Genomic DNA, 18,039 nt, shown 5'->3' with positions numbered 1-18,039 from the left:
CATAGATAGTGGTCAGTTGGTCTTCTCATAGATTTTCTAAAGTTCAGAACAACCTATGTCACCATCTTAATGATGTCACTCTGCATCTGTTCTTTAGAACGTGCTCTCTAGTCTGTCTATTTGGAACGTTGTTTCTTTTTCTTCAAGGCTCAACGTAGATGGTGTCTCATCTAGGAAGCTACCCTGAGGTCTCTCACAGCCAGCTTTCCCTCGGGGTTCCCTGCGTTCTCTCTCAGAACTTCTCATATTCTCTGTGAGTCTGTGTCTCTCACCAGACTGTAGGGTGGAGTGGGGTTAATGAGGAAGAGGGAGGATTAATGTATTTTGTTCATGTTTAAGCAGTCCCCTAGTGCCTGGAACTTACTGTACCATGACAGTAATGACAACAATGATAGTTATCCAGGTGCACTCAACTGGTAGACCCAGAACCCTGAGTTCTGCTCTTTTTTCTGTCTCTGTGGACGCATCAGGACACCCTGTGCTCTGAGTATGGGTCACGTCGCAACCAGTAGCCATTAGCTGGACAGGTTGATCTTCCTCATCAGTATGACAGGGTTTCTCTCTCCAGACGATGTGGTAATAAATGAAACAGGCCTGTCTCAGATCCTGTTCCTCTAGATCACTAGTACCTCCAGGACCTGGCATGGCCCCTCTGCTTGAAGTAAGATCCTGAGGGGATTTCTCAGGCTTCGAACAAGGGACCAGCTATGCTGGGGCTGTGGTGGCAGTCAATGGCTTTTGTGGCTGAGGAAATGTGGAAGGTGAAATTCTGAGCAATCCAGGCATTGTGGCTGCAGTCCCTAAGGATATGGTAGAAATGTCACAAGACACTGTTTCTTTTTCCCCTTTCAGGGGCTGGGATGGGAGGGAAGGGAGCCAGAAGAGCCACGTTCTTGGTTCATGAAACAGATGCTTTGTGTTTTGTTTGTGGTGTTTTTTTGTTGTTGTTGTTGTTGTTTTTAATCATTGCTGAGAAAAACTGGGAAAAACAAGAAGTACCCTTGGGTGGTAGAAAAGAAGTGGCTTTTGGTGTGAGTTGGGCTTGGGTTTGAATCCCAGCTCTGCCACTTACAGTCTATGTGATTGGGGGAAGATTACATAATGCCAACAAGCCTCGATTTCTTCCTTTGTGAACTGGGCATAACACATACCTTGAGTATTTGGTGTGAGTTCTGGAGTTTGTGTCTTCATGGTTCGTGTTCAGTGATGGTGCTGTTGTAGATTTTACGTGCTGGGTGAGACTGATCCCGGCTCCACCACCATACCCCTCATTCCTTCACTTAAAATGGATTTTCCATATTCAGGAACAAAATCATCAAAGAGAAAAAGGCTTTCCTGAGGAATCCTGCTTTCAAGGACTCTACTTGAAAGCAAGCCATGGCAATGAACCATGCTGCAAATGTTGGGATTTGATTTCATTCTGAGTCTTCCTCCAGTTGACTGAAGACAACAATGACTCATGTGAGGGAGTCTCCCAGAGACATCGGAGAAAGCTCGGAAGTGGGAGTCTGGACATCTGAGCTAACGCCTTGGGGAAAAAGTAGCCACAATCAGTTTGTACAGTTTCTGGGAATAACACTGACCAAGTGCTTTGCAAACACATGAAGTTCCTTTCACAGATGTGGCACTTCTTTCATGCACTGGGAGGTATACCAGTTGTATTGGCCTAGGCCATTTCACTTTATCTTTCCAGTGTCTCTAAAAGGAGTATCTTCACCTATAATTATCGTGATTAATACAAGGGGTTTTCACTTCACAGAGGTGAAGTGAAAAGTTACAGCCAATAAGCGGCTGAATCAGGATTTGAACCCCCAGATCTGTCTGATTCCAAAACTGTACCACTGGGTAGAGTTCCCTGGACCTTAGGAATGGAGTTATCAGATATAACAAATAAAAATATATGATACCCAGTTAAATTTGCATTCCAGATAAACAACCAATTTTTTTTTTTAGTATAAGTGTATCCCAGTATTACTTATACTTAAAAATACTTGTTATTTATGTTAAATGCAAGTTTAGCTGGGCATCTTGTATTTTATTTGGCAACCCTCCTTAAGAGGCTCATGTCACATGAGCCGGTGAGAAGTGGTATATCAGAGCCCTTCCCTAGGCTTGTAAGGTTGTTCTGAAGGGCACGAAAAGGTGCCCTTCAGAAATAGTAAACACTGTCTCCCATGACAGAAGTTCTAAGAATTTTATAAAAATATAGGGGAAGAAAATCTCAGAGGTGATTTAGGATGTGTTTTCTAGACAAACGTGATACAGGTCTAGATACTCCAAAGGTGTGCAGAGCAAGAATTCCAAATCACAATTGACATATACAATATACTTGGCTGGGTAAGCTCAGGTTCACCCAGCAGCTCTCACTCTGAACTTGCGTAGGTCTCACTTGGAAGCCATGGCAAGGACCTGACCTGGAAGCCAATACTTACTGAAACCCACCATTGGCCCTTTATCTACAGCATCTCATTTAGAATCATGGCAGTGCTTTGAGGTGTGATAACCCCATTTACTGACTGATATGCTGAGATAGAGGAGTCAAAGCCACAGCTCATGAGTGGTAGAGCTGAATTTGATGTAGCTCTGTCTGAACCCGACACCAGCATCATGCTGTATAGTTCATGGGAAGTCAGGTGGGCTACAACCCAATGACTGAGATATTTGTTGAGTAGTCCCATGTAACAGAGTTCAAACTGTTCTTTATATAGTCATGCTACCTGAATGTTCTCCTATCTGTTCATCTGTACCTATCTTGACTCATCCTTCAAGGCCCATCTCAAATCCTGTCTTTCATGAGCCATGCTGATGTTTTCAATGGGATGTGGCCCCTCCTTTGCACCCCAAAGTTTTCCCTGGCTTGGTTTCCAATGGCCTACAGATTTGGCCTCTAACTGTAGGAACTGGACACGTCCTTGTACTCTACAAGCGGTCTTCCACAACTACTAGAGAAGACACATAGCATAGTGGTTAAGAATACAGACTATGGAGTCCCACTACTGGGTACCACTTATCAGCTGTCAGGCCTTGGACAAATTGCATAACATCTCCATGCCTCAGTTACCTCAACTTTACAATAGAAGATGGTAATAAAAATACCTACCTCAAGGGGTTGTCATGAGGACCAAATGAGTTGACGTGCATAAATCACTTAGAACAATGCCTGACACATAGTAAGTGTTCAATACATATTATGTTATTACTGTTACTACTGTGATATCTATCATGATTGGAACTTTTAGTAGGTGCCAGGCCCAGAGCGGAGCAGCACACGTGCATCATGTCATTTTATTCTCACCGCCACCTTACAGGCAGGTACAATTCTCATTCAGCTAGTAAATCACGGAGTGAGGAGGCAAACCCTGGCTGACCACGGGGCCTATACTTTCATTTCCAATCCTTTTACTCTCATATGTTTTCTCTTTCTTATAGCTTCTTGGAGGTACTTCAACATGATAGTTGACTTAAACTACATTATTCTCTCTATTAACTAACCCATGAAGAGATATAAACATTGTCCGTCTTCACAGAATTGAATGCTACCAGATCAAAACCATCTTTGTGTATATGTGCAAGTAGAAGCATGTGTATGGCAGGGGTTAGCTGAGGCCATTTAAGTGTGGGTGTTAAGGGTGAGGCCGATCTAGCTTTCAATCTGTGAGCTGCCTTTCATGTACGATGACGTGACCGCTCCAGGCCTCAGATTTCTCCTTGGGTCACGAGGGTATCAGTATAAATTAATTAGTTTGGGGAGCATCATATATATTCAAATACCTTATCTGCCCTTTATTCCTTGATACAATAATTTTTAAGTTAGCACTTTGCTAACCTCAAGCTGGGATGGAATGGGGGCAAAATCAAAGAAAGTCTTCACGGTGTGTGTCATGCAGAATAATAGCCACTAATACCCAAAGCTCTCAGAACACATTGTACCAAGCAAACCATTTATCTTGAGCAAACCATTCTTCACCTGATCGTGCAATCATCAGAGCCATCTACCTCCATCCCTAGCCTACAGAAGACCCTAGACGGTCAACTTTGCCAATAGAAAGGAGTCTTTTCTAAAAGCCCCGAGCAGGATTTGTCTCAGTCATAGGTGAACAAATGAAACGAAACACTCCAGTCTGAGACCCTCATTGGTAGCTTCAGAAAGATACCTCGTCTTCACAGACCAGCAAAGAGATCAAAGTTTATGAAAAGTTTCTTGTGGCCTCAAAAGACACCACGTGAGAGAGAGCATCCATGTTGGGAAGCATCCAGGGACACGACGTCTTCACTGTTTGGCCACGGGCAAGTTTCTCAAATTCTCTGAACCCCAGCTTCTGCATCTGTGAGTTTGTGAAAATCGCCCTACGCAGAACTGAGATAGGTACGAAATGAAGTCACAGGTATCAAAGTGCCAGATGTGACTGCTCTCTACCAATCACGTTCTTTTGTTAGGGAACCTGTTTTCCCAAGTATCAATCTTACCCCTTCACAGCACACATCTTTCTGATTTGGGGAAGTAAGGATTCTTTTATCAATCTGGTCATTTCTGTGGCCATTGAAATTCAAAGACTCTCGTCCTTTGCTCTTTAATGGCACTGATTGGCTGGATTTTCCCTTCTCACCCACCCATAGTTCAGTTATCTGAGTGAAAAGACGAAGATGAGCTATAAAAATATGATTGCATTGCTGTTGCAACTTCCCAGACTCAGATGGTTATAACCTGATGCAGGACATTCCAATTTTAACTATCTACTGCTGCTTTTATTTCATAAAGCCACTTAAAACATCCTGTACTGCTTTTATATACGTCACTACTTTTATGGCTTTTGTGTCATAATGAAAGGCAGTTTGTTGGAAGCTGAGGGTTTTTTTTTTCCAGCAGAAGAAGAGCCAACCTGGAATAAGACATTTCTGTCTAGTTTCTCTGCCTTCTAACTCTGTCCCACGTAATAAGTCCACGTTCCTCCAGGCTGCCAGATTATTCTCCCCAAAAAGCTATTTATAAGGCATTACCCTGCTCAGCCTTTAAAGGCTCCCCATTACATTGATTGGAAGGCCCTATGTCCTTAGCCTGGCTTTTAAAGATGTCTATTGTCTGGCCTCATAACTGACCCATACAAAACAGAACACCTAGATTGCTCTTCACCTGTTTCAGTACTCATGATTTCATACATAATGTGCCTTCTCCACCATTTCTGGGAAGCCCTTCTGCCTTGCTTCTTTTTTGTTTTTTTCCTCTATTTTTAAAAATTGAAGTATAGTTGATTTACAATGTTGTGTTTAATTTCTGCTGTACAGCAAAGTGAATTAATTATACACATATATGTAAATTATTTTTTTAATATTCTTTTCCATTATGGTTTATCCCAGGAGATTAGACATAGTTCCCTGTGTTATACAGTAGGACCTTGTTTTTTATCCATTCTAAATGTAATAGTTCGCATCTACTAACCCCAAACTCCCAACCCATCACTCCCCCACCCCCAACCTTGGCAACCACAAGTCTGTCCTCTATGTCCGTGAGTCTGTTTCTGTTTTGTAGATAGGTTCATTTGTGCCATATTTTAGATTCCACACATAAGTGATCTCATATGGTATTTGTCATTCTCTTTCTGACTTACTTCACTTAGTATGATAATCTCTAGTTGCATCTGTGTTGCTGCAAATGGCATTATTTCATTATTTTTATGGCTGAGTAATATTCCATTGTATATATGTACTGCATCTTCTTTATCCATTCATCTGTTGATGGACATTTAGGTTATTTCCATGTCTTGGTTATTGTGAATATGGATATAGGAGTATGTGTCTTTTTGAATTATACTTTTGTCCGAGTATATGTCCAAGAGTGGGATTGCTGGATCATATGGCCGTTCTGTTTTTAGTTTTCTGAGGAAGCTCCATGCTGTTCTCCATAGTGACTGTATCAATTTACATTCCCACCAACAGTGTAGGAGGGTTCCCTTCTCTCCACACCCTCTCCAGCATTTGTTATTTGTAGACTTTTTAATGATGGCCATTTTGACTGGTGTGAGGTGATACCTCATTGTGGTTTTGATTTGCATTTCTCTGATAATCAGTGACGATGAGCATCTTTTCGTGTGTGTATTGCCCATCTGTATGTCTTTTTGGAGAAATGTCTATTAAGGTCTTCTGCCCAGTTTTCGATCGGGTTGTTTATTTTTTGTTAAGTTGTATGAGCTGTTGGTATATTTTGTAGATTAAGCCCTTGTCGGTCACATTATTTGCAAATATTTTCTCCCATTCTGTAGGTTGTCTTTTCACTTTGTTTATGGTTTCCTTTGCTGTGCAAAGCTTGTAAGTTTGACTAGGTCCCATTTGTTTATTTTTATTTCTATTGCCTTGGGAGACTGACAAAGAAAACACTGGTACAATTTATGTCAGAATGTTTTGCCTATGCTCTCTTCTAGGAGTTTTATGGTGTCGTGTCTTATGTTTAAGTAGCCTGTGAAGTCATCTGGTCTTTGACTTTTGTTTGTAGGGAGTTTTTAAATTACAGATTCTATTGCACTTCTAGTGATCAGTCTGTTCAAATTATCTATTTCTTCTTGATTCAGTCTTGGTGGGCTGTATGTTTCTAGAAAGTTGTCCATTTCTTCTAGGTTGTCAGATTTGTTGGCATATAATTATTCATAGTATTCTCTTATGATTTTTTTGTATTTCTGCAGTATTGGTTGAGATTTCTCCTTTTTCATTTCTTATTTTGTGTATTTGGGTTCTCTCTCTTCTTGGTGAGCCTGGCCAGAGGTTTATCAATTTTGTTTGTCTTATTGATTTTTACTATTGTTTTTAAAATCTCTACTTATTTGCCCCCTGACCTTTATTATCTCCTTCCTTCTGCTGACTTTAGGGGTTTTTTTGTTCTTATTTTTATAATTCTAGGTGGTATGTTAGGTTATTTATTTGAGATTTTTCTTGTTTTTTGTGGAAGTCCTGTATCACTATGAACTTTCCTCTAAGAACTGCATTTGCTGCATCCCATAGATTTTGTATGGTTGTGTTTTCATTGTCGTTTGTCTCAAGGTATTTATTTAATTTTCTTTTTGATTTCCTTGTTGACCCATGGGTTTTTTTATAGCAGGTTCTTTAGTCTCCGTGTGATTTTTTTTTTCTCATTTCTTTTCCTGTGGTTGATTTCTAGTTTCATGCTGTTGTAGTCAGAGAAGATGCTTGAAATAATTTCTACTCTTAAATTTGTTGCAGTTAGTTTTGTGCCCTAGTATGTGGTCAATCCTAGAGAATGTTCCATGTGCACTGGAAAAGAATGTGTATTCTGTTTTTGGGTGGGGGGTGGTTGCATGTAATGTCCTGAAAATATCAATTTAGTCTAACTGTTCTATTGTATCATTTAGGATCTCTGTTGCCTTACTGATTTTCTGTCTAGAAGATCTGTCCATTGATGGGAGTGGGGTGTTAAAGTCTCCTACTATTATTGTATTCCCATCAATTTGTCCCTTTATGTCTGTTAATATTTGTTTTATGTATGCAGGTGCTCGTATATTAGATGCATATGTATTGATGAGTGTAAAATCCTCTTCTTGCATCGATCCTTTACCATTATATAGTGTCCTTCTTTATCCTTCTTTATGGCCTTTGTTTTAAAGTCTATTTTGTCTGATATGAGTATTGCAACTCCTGCTTTCTTGTCATTTCCATTTGCATGAAATATCTTTTTCCATCCCCCTCACTTTCAATCTATGTGTGTCCTTTGCCTTAAGGTCAGTCACTTGTAGGCAACATACTGTAGGCTCTTGTTTTTTCTCCAGTCTGCCACTCTGTCTTTTGATTGGAGCACTCAATCCATTGACATTTAAGGTAATTATTGATACATTGTATTTATTGTCATTTTAAACCTTGTTTTCCTGTTGATTCTATGTTTCTTCTTTGTTCCTTTCTTTTTCCTTTTGTGGTTTGATGATTTTATTTTATGCTTGTGTTCTCTTCTTTTTGTTTTTTGTGAATCTATTGTATGTGTTTGATTTGTGGTTGCCCTGTTTTTCAAGTATGTTAACCCTTTCCTGTATCTGCTTGCTTTAGACTAATAGGCATATAGGCTGAAATACATTCTAAAAAAAAGAATCTACATTTTTTTACCCTCCTTCCCCATATTTTATGATTTTGATGTCCTTTTTTACATCTTCATATTTATCCTTTTGCTATTCCTTGTGTACATCATTGCTTTCACAAATAGTTTTTTTTTTTTTTTTGATCTGTATACTGGCTAATTTAAGTGATTTACTTTCCAATTGAGATTTCCTCCTTCCTGTATCATCTTCTTTTCTATTTAGAGAAGACCTTTCAGTGTTTCTTTTAGGGTGGGTTTAGTATTGCTGTGTTCTTTTAGTTTTTGCTTGTCTGAAATTCTTTATCATTTAGAATAGGAGGAGAAAGAATTTTGCTGGGTAGAGCATTCTACGTCACAGATTTTTCCCTTTCAAGATTTTGAATATATTTTTGCCACTCCCTCTGGCCTGCAGCATTTCTGTAGAGAAATCAGCTAATAGCCTTATGGCAGTTCCCTTAAGGGAAAGTTAAAAGAGTAATTAACTATTTTTTTTCTCTCTTGCTGCCCTTAGAATCCTCTCTTTAACTTCTGCCATTTTTATTATAATATGTCTTGGTGTAGGTCTGTTTGGGTTCATCTCGTTTGGGACCCTCTGTGCTTCCTGAATCTGGATATCTGTTTCCTTCTTTAGGTTTGGGAAGTTTTCAGCCATAATTTCTTCAAATACATTTTCAATCCCCTTTTCTAACTTCTCCTTCAGGAATCCCCATAGATTGGCATGCTTTATATTATCCCATAGGTCTGTTATATTGCTTTCATTTGGTTTTCTGTCCACTGTTTTGATTGGGTAATTTCCATTATTCTATCTTCCAGATCACTTATTCTTTCTTCTGCATTATTCCTTCTGCTATTCATTGCCTTTAGCTCAGCTTTCATAGATTGGCATGCTTTATATTATCCCATAGGTCTGTTATATTGCTTTCATTTGGTTTTCTGTCCACTGTTTTGATTGGGTAATTTCCCAATCAAATTACCAGATCACTTATTCTTTCTTCTGCATTATTATAATTACCAAATTATAATTACCAGATCACTTATTCTTTCTTCTGCATTATTCCTTCTGCTATTCATTGCCTTTAGCTCAGCTTTCATCTAGGCAAATGAATTGTCTAATTTTTCTTGGCTCCTACTTATAGTTTCTAGTTCCTTTTAACACTAGTCTGCGTTTCTGGCAATAGCCTTTATTAACTCCTTCAGTATTTTCATTACCTCCTTTTCGAACTTGGTGTCTATTAGACTGAAGAGGTCTGCTTCATTGTTTGTTCCTTCAGGGGAATTCTCTTGGTCTTTCAACTGGGAGTGGTTCCTCTGCTTCTTCATTTTGCTTATATTTCTCTTACTCTGTGAATTTAGGAGAAGTGATTATCTATTTTAGTCTTGGAGGACTGTTTATACATGGGAGCATCCCTGCGTAACTTGTGTGGATTTAATTTCTTTTGGGCATGGGGGCTCTTTTTGGTTTGGATGCTTGCCATCTCTTTACTCAGTGTGTGCTTGCCATTATCCCCTTGATAGAGGGTGTGCAGGTATGCGGCCCAGGTGCATTCCCGAGAAGGCGGGGGCAGTGGTTGGTGCCCAGGCATGGGACCCTTGGAGGTGGTGGGTTGTGCACACGCCTGAGGAGATGGGGACAGTGGTTGGTGCCCAGTTGTGGGACCCTTGGAGGCAGCAGGAGTCCGTGCCTGCCTCTGGAGTCTTAGATGGCAGCAGTAGCTCACACCTGCCCTTGGAGTGCATGTAGGCAGTACCCTGCCACCTGAGACCGCATGCCTGGATAAAGAAGCTCCTATGGTGGTCCTGCCCCTCTCCTCGCATACCCCCAAACAATGGCACCTTGCCTCTCTGGCAAGTATCAAAGAAGCTGGCTTCTTCCCAGACTCCCTTGGTTGTGGTGCACCACACCCTAGCCCCCTCAAGCTGTCTCCATGCAGCCAACCCCAGTCCTCTCCCTGAGTCTGACCTCTGAAGCCTAAGCCTCAGCACCCAGGCCCTGCCTGCCCCAGCAGGGGAGCATGTCAGGCTGGGGAGTGCCAGGCAGTGGCACGGACTGTCTGTGTAGGTCTCTCTCTGCTTTGCCCTCTGCAAACTGGTTGCTGCCCTCTCCTCCAAGTCTTTGAAGCTCCTCCTCTGTCCTGGCTGATCTCCCCGCCAGTGAGGGGACTTCCCAGGGTGCGGAAGCCTTTCCTCTTTCATAGCTCCCTCCCAAGGGCGCAGGGCTTGTCCTGATTCCTTTTTTTTTTTTTTTGCCTTTTTTCTTTTTTCCTACCAAGCTATGTGGAGGTTTTTCTTGCCCTTTTGGAAGTCTGAGGTCTTCTGCCAGCATTCAGTAGATGTTCTGTGAGAATCTCATTTCACATGTAGATGTATCTTTGATGTTTCTGTGGGAGAAGGTAAGCTCCACGTCCTACTCTTCTGCCATCTTGATCCGATCCCTCCTTGCTTCTCTCCATCAGTTGAATTCTTATCAGTAAAAACCTAGCTCTTTATCCAGCTTTTCCATGAATTCCTCCCTGGGATTTCTCCCTCTCCTAACCCTTAGCAGAACTTACCGCTCCCTCTTTTCTTTCAACACAACCATATTCTGCCCAGTCATGTGGCTTTGGTTGTTGCCTTGTGTTATCACTTGTGTGATTCTACAAATCGAGGTCCAAAGTTCCCTTAGATTAGGAAACAGGTGTTATATCTTTAGCCTGCACTATGCCTGTACTGCACATTGTGTAATGATACATTAGAAAAGGGAAAGACTCTAGGAGGAAACTCAGCAGATGCCTCCTTTTACAGAGATTAAGGGCCTTGGCCCTGGTCACATGGAAGTTTATAGAAGATCACTTGAAGCCCACTACAGTGTACTTTCCAGGAATGGGGAAGAGAGGGATGGATAGATGCATGTATGCATGTATGCATTGTAAGTAGGTATCTGTCAAACTCTTGATTCAAGGGTGTGGGGAAAACCTGATAATAGAGAAATGACAACTAATGTGTCTAGTTCATAAGAGATGGAAGTTCCTCTCTACTTCCGCCAGACTCACAAAAGGTAACCCCCCAAGACCTTGGCAGAGCAGCCAACAGGTCCTGGGGGGAAAGACATTAGGTTCCTGGGCAACATTATAACTGGTTGTTCTAACGGTACATTTTTAGTCGAAGACCTGGCCTCCCCTACTATGTCCTCCTCCCCAGTCAGAGCTCTCCCTCGCACTTCAGGGTCTTTGCCACTCAAATCCCAAACCCACTTCACTAAGGCAACTGACTCCAAGGACTGATATATGATTAGTGATTTATATTATAATGTGTCCACCATAGTGGACTATGTTTATATCACTGTGGCATCTTAGAAAATTGCCTATCAGGGCATCTCTCACACGGACAGATCACCTGACAGGCGACTCTCCAGACTCTGATAATAAGCATCTAGTGACAGAATTGATAACCAGCCCAGGAAGTCCTTATACTTTTCAGACAATTCTGACTCCTATAAAGTCCCTTGTTGAATACGTTTAATCACTTTGTTCAGCTTGTCAACAAACAGTTGTTAATATTGGATGGCGTGGTTGACACAGTGTGACACATGGAGATTATGGCATAGACACGGCCCCTTGTCTTAAGGCACGTTCAGTCTAGGTAAACTCTCTTTCTCCGTGATCCCCCCCCCCATTAATTCTTGGATCAAACAGAATATTTTGATTATCATTGAATAACCAGCCCTAGAGGAATGTGAAAAACAAATCTTTCCTTCCTTACGAGCATCTCTCCTCCTAACTAACCATCTCAGTGCCCTCCAGTTCTTGATAATATGCCATTACCTGATTTTCTCTACATTCTTGGCCACACCGTCTTTGACCGCCTCTCACTCTTGGGAGCATGAGAGTTACAAACAAAAGAGCCATGTATGTGATTTCAGCCCTTGATACTGATAGAAACTCTCTAGTCCAACAGTCCCTTATTATAGACCATAAAGTAGGTTAGGTGAATTCAGACCAAAGACAGATCAGTAATCCCCAGCACTGGAACATCAAAGTCATCACTAACCTAGAAACCATGAAATCTCACTTTCATAGTAGGTGGCTATCCATCTCCAAGGTAGCCTGTTGTGAGAGGAGTAACTTCAGGTGTTAATGACCTAAATATCTAAGGTCCCCCAAACGCATCCTCAGCATGGGTTTCACGGATGCTCACCTGGCCTGGCCTGTTCAAAAAATTCCCACCATGCCCCATGATGTCCCTGATATGGTAGAACCTTCTGGAGGGGACCTCATTTTGGTCCAGATACAGGTTCTTCCTTAACCACATACCTCAAGTGATGGTGTTCCTGTAATAGGTGACTATAACTTTTTTTTTTTTTTTTTTGGCGGTACGCGGGCCTCTCACTGCTGTGGCCTCTTCCGTTGCGGAGCACAGGCTCCAGACGCGCAGGCTCAGCAGCCATGGCTCACGGGCCCAGCCGCTCCGTGGCATGTGGGATCTTCTCGGACCGGGGCACGAACCCATGTCCCCTGCATCGGCAGGCGGACTCCCAACCACTGCACCACCAGGGAAGCCCGACTATAACTTTTAATGAGAAAATATAATACGTGTTAACCTCACATTCATCTTCCTGCCTTCTTCACATGTAATACATAAATGGTGCTTTACAGGAGATTGAAATAAGACAAAGGCTGGAGCACAGTGTGTGTGAGCTTCCCTATTATCAGTATTAGGAGTCAGAATGATTCATATATCCAACAGCTTCTACTGTATCTGGCTCTGAGCTTGGTTATGTAGTACCAAGATGAATAAGGAGCATTCTGTCAGATATGATCTAGTAAGAGTGTTAAGGTAGTTTTCTGCTGCATCCCCCACCCCCACGTTTAAGAAAATCCATGGTACTTTATTCTGATGTTGGCACCAGTGAGGAAATATCTAGGAAAGTGTGACCTCACCTTGGGGTTTCTCATGCCGATGCTTTTGTCACCATCATATTGACCCCTAGAAGTCCTATGATATCACCAGTGTGGATACTGGCTTCTTTTCATGTGGTACCAATAAAACACAGATGAATCATTAAGGTGAAATTTTATTAAAGGTTCGTAATTAACAGGAAGGAAATTGTTGCATTAGAACTTGTGCTCTGCAGTCAGATCTGAGATGTGAATTTTGGCTTGGTCAGCTTGTATTTCTGTGATCTTAGACACATCATTTAGCTTTTCTGTATCAAACCATCTTCATATTAAAATTAAGGATTGTAGTATTGACCACATTGGGCTGTTGTTAAGGGTTTACTGAGAACAATAGAAGATGCCAAAAGAATTGGCTACAATTAAACACAGGACAACAGTAATCTGGCTTACATGGAAGGTCTGCTCTCAAGACTTCCCCATAATTGTTAGTCTACTTTTATACTGTAGGTAACAACCACGCACCAGACTTTCAAGAACATACCTCAAAACGCAGACCCAGAAAAGAATGACACCCTTGCCCTTCTCATCTCTTAAAATGCAAACTTTATTTGCTTCACATTTTCTCTCCAAAGTATTAAACATATGGTATTTCATCTGTCTCCGTACAATTTTAAAGCAGATACAGATGTTCTTCTCTACTAAGTGTTGAATTTAGAGTCAGAAGACCCGGTTGTGAATTCTGCCTCATCCACTTACTAACAGTGGGATCTGAATCAGCTGGCTTCCTCTCTCTGAGCCTTGGTGTCCCCATCTGCAAAGGAGTAACAATGATGTGATGATGGTGGCAGTGATGGTAAGACAAGGATGCCTCACAAACTTTTAGAGTTAGATAAACTATTGTGTGATAATGGTTGCAATGTTTAAATTGGAAAGTCCCCATTTGTCTTATTATTTACGATCAGGGGAACCAAAGCTCATGGCATAGAGAAGAGGCTCAAGGTCACCCGTAGTCAGACTGTGCCCATGAATGTCAAATTGGGACACTCCCAATGGAATGACTGCCTATATAACCTCTGGAGTTTGTTCACCTTTGGCCCAAATCTGGTTCACCTTCAAGATGAAGTTTCCATTTTCCCCCTGGACCCAATCCGAGATGCCATCAACTACAGTGTTATTCCACACTGGCTCTGTGAGGACACAACAGTGAGTAAGACAGTGGCAGGGCCCTCACGGCTTATAGCTTATTACAGTCTAATAGAAGTAGAATGACCTTAATGATAGTCTGGTTTTAAGGCTTCCTTAAAATCATGAGGCTGCTGAGACTTATGGTGACTACATAGCTTGTCACACCTCATCCAGGGAAAGGGGAAAGGTAGACTGTGAGCTCAGATTTTCCAGATCCCCAGGCTAATGCTGAGTCCCATGTAACTCTGACATAAATAAGTCCTGCCACTAATTCTTTTCTGTTTCAAATAGGATCGCCCTGTGACTTCAGAAGATAGTTTGCTTAGGGTATTAGGCATTAAAGAATTAATCCACCTTCTTCATTCCTACTTTGGTAGAATACCCATGGGCAAGAGGAGCTCCAGCATCTTCACATATGGATGGTTTTAATGTGATGGACAGACATCCCTCTGCAAAAGGATGGTATTTAAGCTTTTAACTTAATTAACACCCTATCTTAATTAAGGCACCTTTGGCTAGCTGAAGTAAATTGGGGGATTTACTGGAAAGCTCCTAGGGTGTCTTGTGAAACTGATGCAACAGCTGAACTTGGCAAAGGAGATAACCAAAGAGGCTCTGGGGATTCCGTAGTAGAAGCTGAAGGCCATAAAAGTGGCCTCTAGAGGTGTGCTGTCCAATACAATAGACACTAGCTATTAAATGTAAATTTAAGTAAAATTAAAAAGTCCGTTCCTCAGTCACAGTAGCCACATTTCAGTTGCTTGGTATCCACACGTGGCTACTGTATTGGACAGTGCAAGCTACAAAACATTTCCATCACTGAGAAGGTTCTACACCAGAGCACTGCTCTAGACTGATGCATTCAAGTGGCTCATTCCTAAGACTCCCAGACTCGGTATCACCTTCTTCTGATTTTCTGGAGAGAGAACTTAGCCAGGTTTACACTGTGTCTACCAATCAACTATGACCGGGGAGGACAGGGTCATTTACTACAGACCTCGCCTGGCTCTGGCTGGCTGCCTCCACGGGGGTGGGGCCTGTAAGAGATCCTTCCCAGAAAAGGGTGTGGTCATGTCACCTCCTAGACTCTCCAAACCTGGTCTTTTTTTTTTTTTTAAAGGAAGTATGGTTGATTTACAATGTTGTGTTACTTCCTGCTGCACTGCAAAGTGATTCAGTTATACATATGTATGTTCTTTTTTCATATTCTTTTCCATTCTGGCTTGTCATAAGATACTGAATGTAGTTCCCTGTGCTATATACAGTAGGACCTTGTTGTTGATCCATCCTATATATAATAGCTTACATCTGCTAACCCTGGCATCCCACTCCATCCCTCCCCCAACCCCCTTCCCCTTGGCAACCACTGTGTTTTCTGTGTCTGTGATTCTGTTTCATAGATAGGTTCATTTGTGTCATATTTTAGATTCCATATATAAGTGATATCATATGGTATTTGTCTTTCTCTTTCTGTCTTACTTCACTTAGTATGATAATCTCTAGGTCCATCCATGTTGTTGCAAATGGCATTATTTCATTCTTTTTTATGGCTGAGAAGTATTTCATTGTATATATATACACCGTATCTTTTATATGACTTTTCATCATTTAAAAAAATTGGAGTATAGTTGATTTACAATGTTGTGTTAGTTTCAGGTGTTCAACAAAGTGATTCAGTTTACACACACACACACACACACACACACACGTTTCAGATTCTTTTCCCTTACAGATTATTATAAAATATTGAGCATCGTTCCCTGTGCTATACAGTTGGTCCCTGTTGGTTATCTATTTTATATATAGTAGTGAGGGATTTTTTTTTTAATAGATCTTTACTGGAGTATAACTGCTTCACAATACTATGTTAGTTTCTGTTGTACAGCAAAGTGAATCAGCTATATGTATACATATATCCCCACATCCCCTCCCTCTTGAGCTTCCCTCCCACCCTCCCTAACCCACCCCTCTATGTCGTCGCAAAACACTGAGCTGATCTCCCTGTCTTATGCTGCTGCTTCCCACTAGCTAGCTATTTTACATTTGGTAGTGTGTATATGTCGATGCGAGTCTCACTTCGCCCCGGCTTCCCCCTCCCTGCCACTGTGTCCTCAAGTCCATTCTCTATGTCTGCGTCTTTATCCTGCCCTGACACTAGGTTAATCGGTACCATTTTTTTTAAATTCCATATATATGCGTTAGCAAATGGTATTTCTTTTTCTTTCTGACTTACTTCACTCTGACAGACTCTAGGTCCATCCACCTCACTACTAATAATTTCATTTCTTTTTATGGCTGAGTAATATTCCATTGCATATATGTGCCACATCTTCTTTATCCATTCATCTGTCAATGGACATTTAGGTTGCTTCCATGTCCTGGCTATTGTAAATAGTGCTGCAGTGAACATTTTGGTACATGTCTCTTTTTGAATTATGGTTTTCTCAGGGTATATGCCCAGTAGTGGGATTGCTGGGTTATGTGGTAGTTCTATTTTTAGTTTTTTGAGGAACCTCCATACTGTTCTCCATAGTGGCTGTATCAATTTACATTCCCACCAACAGTGCAAGAGGGTTCCCTTTTCACCACACCCTCTCCAGCATTTATTGTTTGTAGATTTTTTGATGATGGCCATTCTGACCGGTGTGAGGTGATACAGCATTGTAGTTTTGATTTGTATTTTTCTAATAATTAGTGATGTTGAGCATCTTTTCATGTGCCTCTTGGCCATCTGTATGTCTTCATTGGTGAAATGTTTATTTAGGTCTTCCGCCCATTTTTTAATTGTATTTGATTTTTTGATATTGAGCTTCATGAGCTGTCTGTATATTTTGGAGATTAATCCTTTTGTCCATTGTTTCATTTGCAAAAATTGTCTCCCATTCTGAGGGTTCTCTTTTTGTCTTGTTTATGGTTTCCTTTGCTGTGCAAAAGCTTTTAAGTTTAACTTGGTCCCATTTGATTATTTTTGTTTTTATTTTCATTACTTCAGGAGGTGAGTCAAAAAAGATCTTGCTGTGGTTTATGTCAAAGAGTGTTTTTCCTATGGTTTCTTGTAAGAGTTTTATAGTGTTTGGCCTTACATTTAGGTCTTTAATCCATCTGGAGTTTATTTTTATGTATGGTGTTAGGGAGTGTTCTAATTTCATTCTTTTACATGTAGCTGTCCAGTTTCCAAAGCACCACTCATTGAAGAGGCTGTCTTTTCTCCATTGTATGTTCTTGCCTCCTTTGTCATAAATTAGGTGACCATATGTGAGTGGGTTTATCTCTGGGCATTCTGTCCTGTTCCATTGATCTATGTTTCTGTTTTTGTGCCAGTACCATACCATCTTGATTACTGTAGCTTTGTGGTATAGTTGAAGCTGGGGAGCCTGATTCCTCCAGCTCCGTTTTTCTTTCTGAAGATTGCTTTGGCTATTCAGTGCCTTTTGTGTTTCCATACAAATTGTAAAATTCTTTTGTTCTAATTCTGTGAAGAATGCCATTGGTAGTTTGATAGGGATTGCATTGAATCTGTAGACTGCTTTGGGTAGTATAGTCATTTTCACAATATTGATTCTTCCAAGAACATGGCATTTTTATCCATCTGTTTATGTCATCTTTAATCTCTTTCATCAGTGTTTTATAGTTTTCTGAGTACAAGTCTTTTGCCTCCTTAGGGAGGTTTATTCCTAGGTATTTTATTCTTTTTGTTGCAATGGTAAATGGGATTGTTTCTTTAATTTCTCTTTCTGATTTTTCGTTGTTACTGTATAGGAATGCCAGAGATTTCTGTGCATTAATTTTGTATCCTGCAGCCTTACCAAATTCATTGATTAGTTCTCATAGTTTTCTGGTGGCATCTTTAGGATTCTCTATGTACAGTATCATGTCATATGCAAACAGTGACAGTTTTACTTCTTTTCC

At 40.9% G+C, this 18,039-nt stretch overlaps 2 long non-coding RNA genes across 5 annotated transcripts in view; one reads left to right on the top strand and one right to left on the bottom strand.

Moving 5' to 3' along the window:
• The window catches only part of LOC113627243 (uncharacterized), a 230,310-nt gene that overhangs the window by 16,841 nt on the left and 195,430 nt on the right, over positions 1 to 18,039 (bottom strand). The window lies entirely within an intron of this gene.
• LOC113627241 (uncharacterized) overlaps positions 1 to 18,039 on the top strand; it is a 99,633-nt gene that overhangs the window by 33,834 nt on the left and 47,760 nt on the right. For 2 of the 4 annotated variants that reach the window (XR_003435478.1, XR_003435479.1), the window contains exon 2: positions 14,508 to 14,592. The exons of 1 other annotated variant lie outside the window; for it this stretch is intronic. This is a non-coding gene — a long non-coding RNA (uncharacterized LOC113627241). Of the gene's footprint in view, positions 1 to 13,612; positions 13,799 to 14,507; positions 14,593 to 18,039 lie in introns of those variants that run through there. One more of the 4 variants, XR_003435480.1, reaches the window with a different exon arrangement.

This window comes from Aethalodelphis obliquidens, unplaced genomic scaffold, assembly GCF_003676395.1.
Source record: "Aethalodelphis obliquidens isolate GAN/ISIS:26980383/991018 unplaced genomic scaffold, ASM367639v1 scaffold20, whole genome shotgun sequence".
In the NCBI taxonomy this organism is placed as follows: domain Eukaryota; kingdom Metazoa; phylum Chordata; class Mammalia; order Artiodactyla; family Delphinidae; genus Aethalodelphis; species Aethalodelphis obliquidens.
The sequence above is the reverse complement of the archived record's forward strand: the minus strand, read 5'-3'. Positions and strand labels throughout refer to the sequence as shown.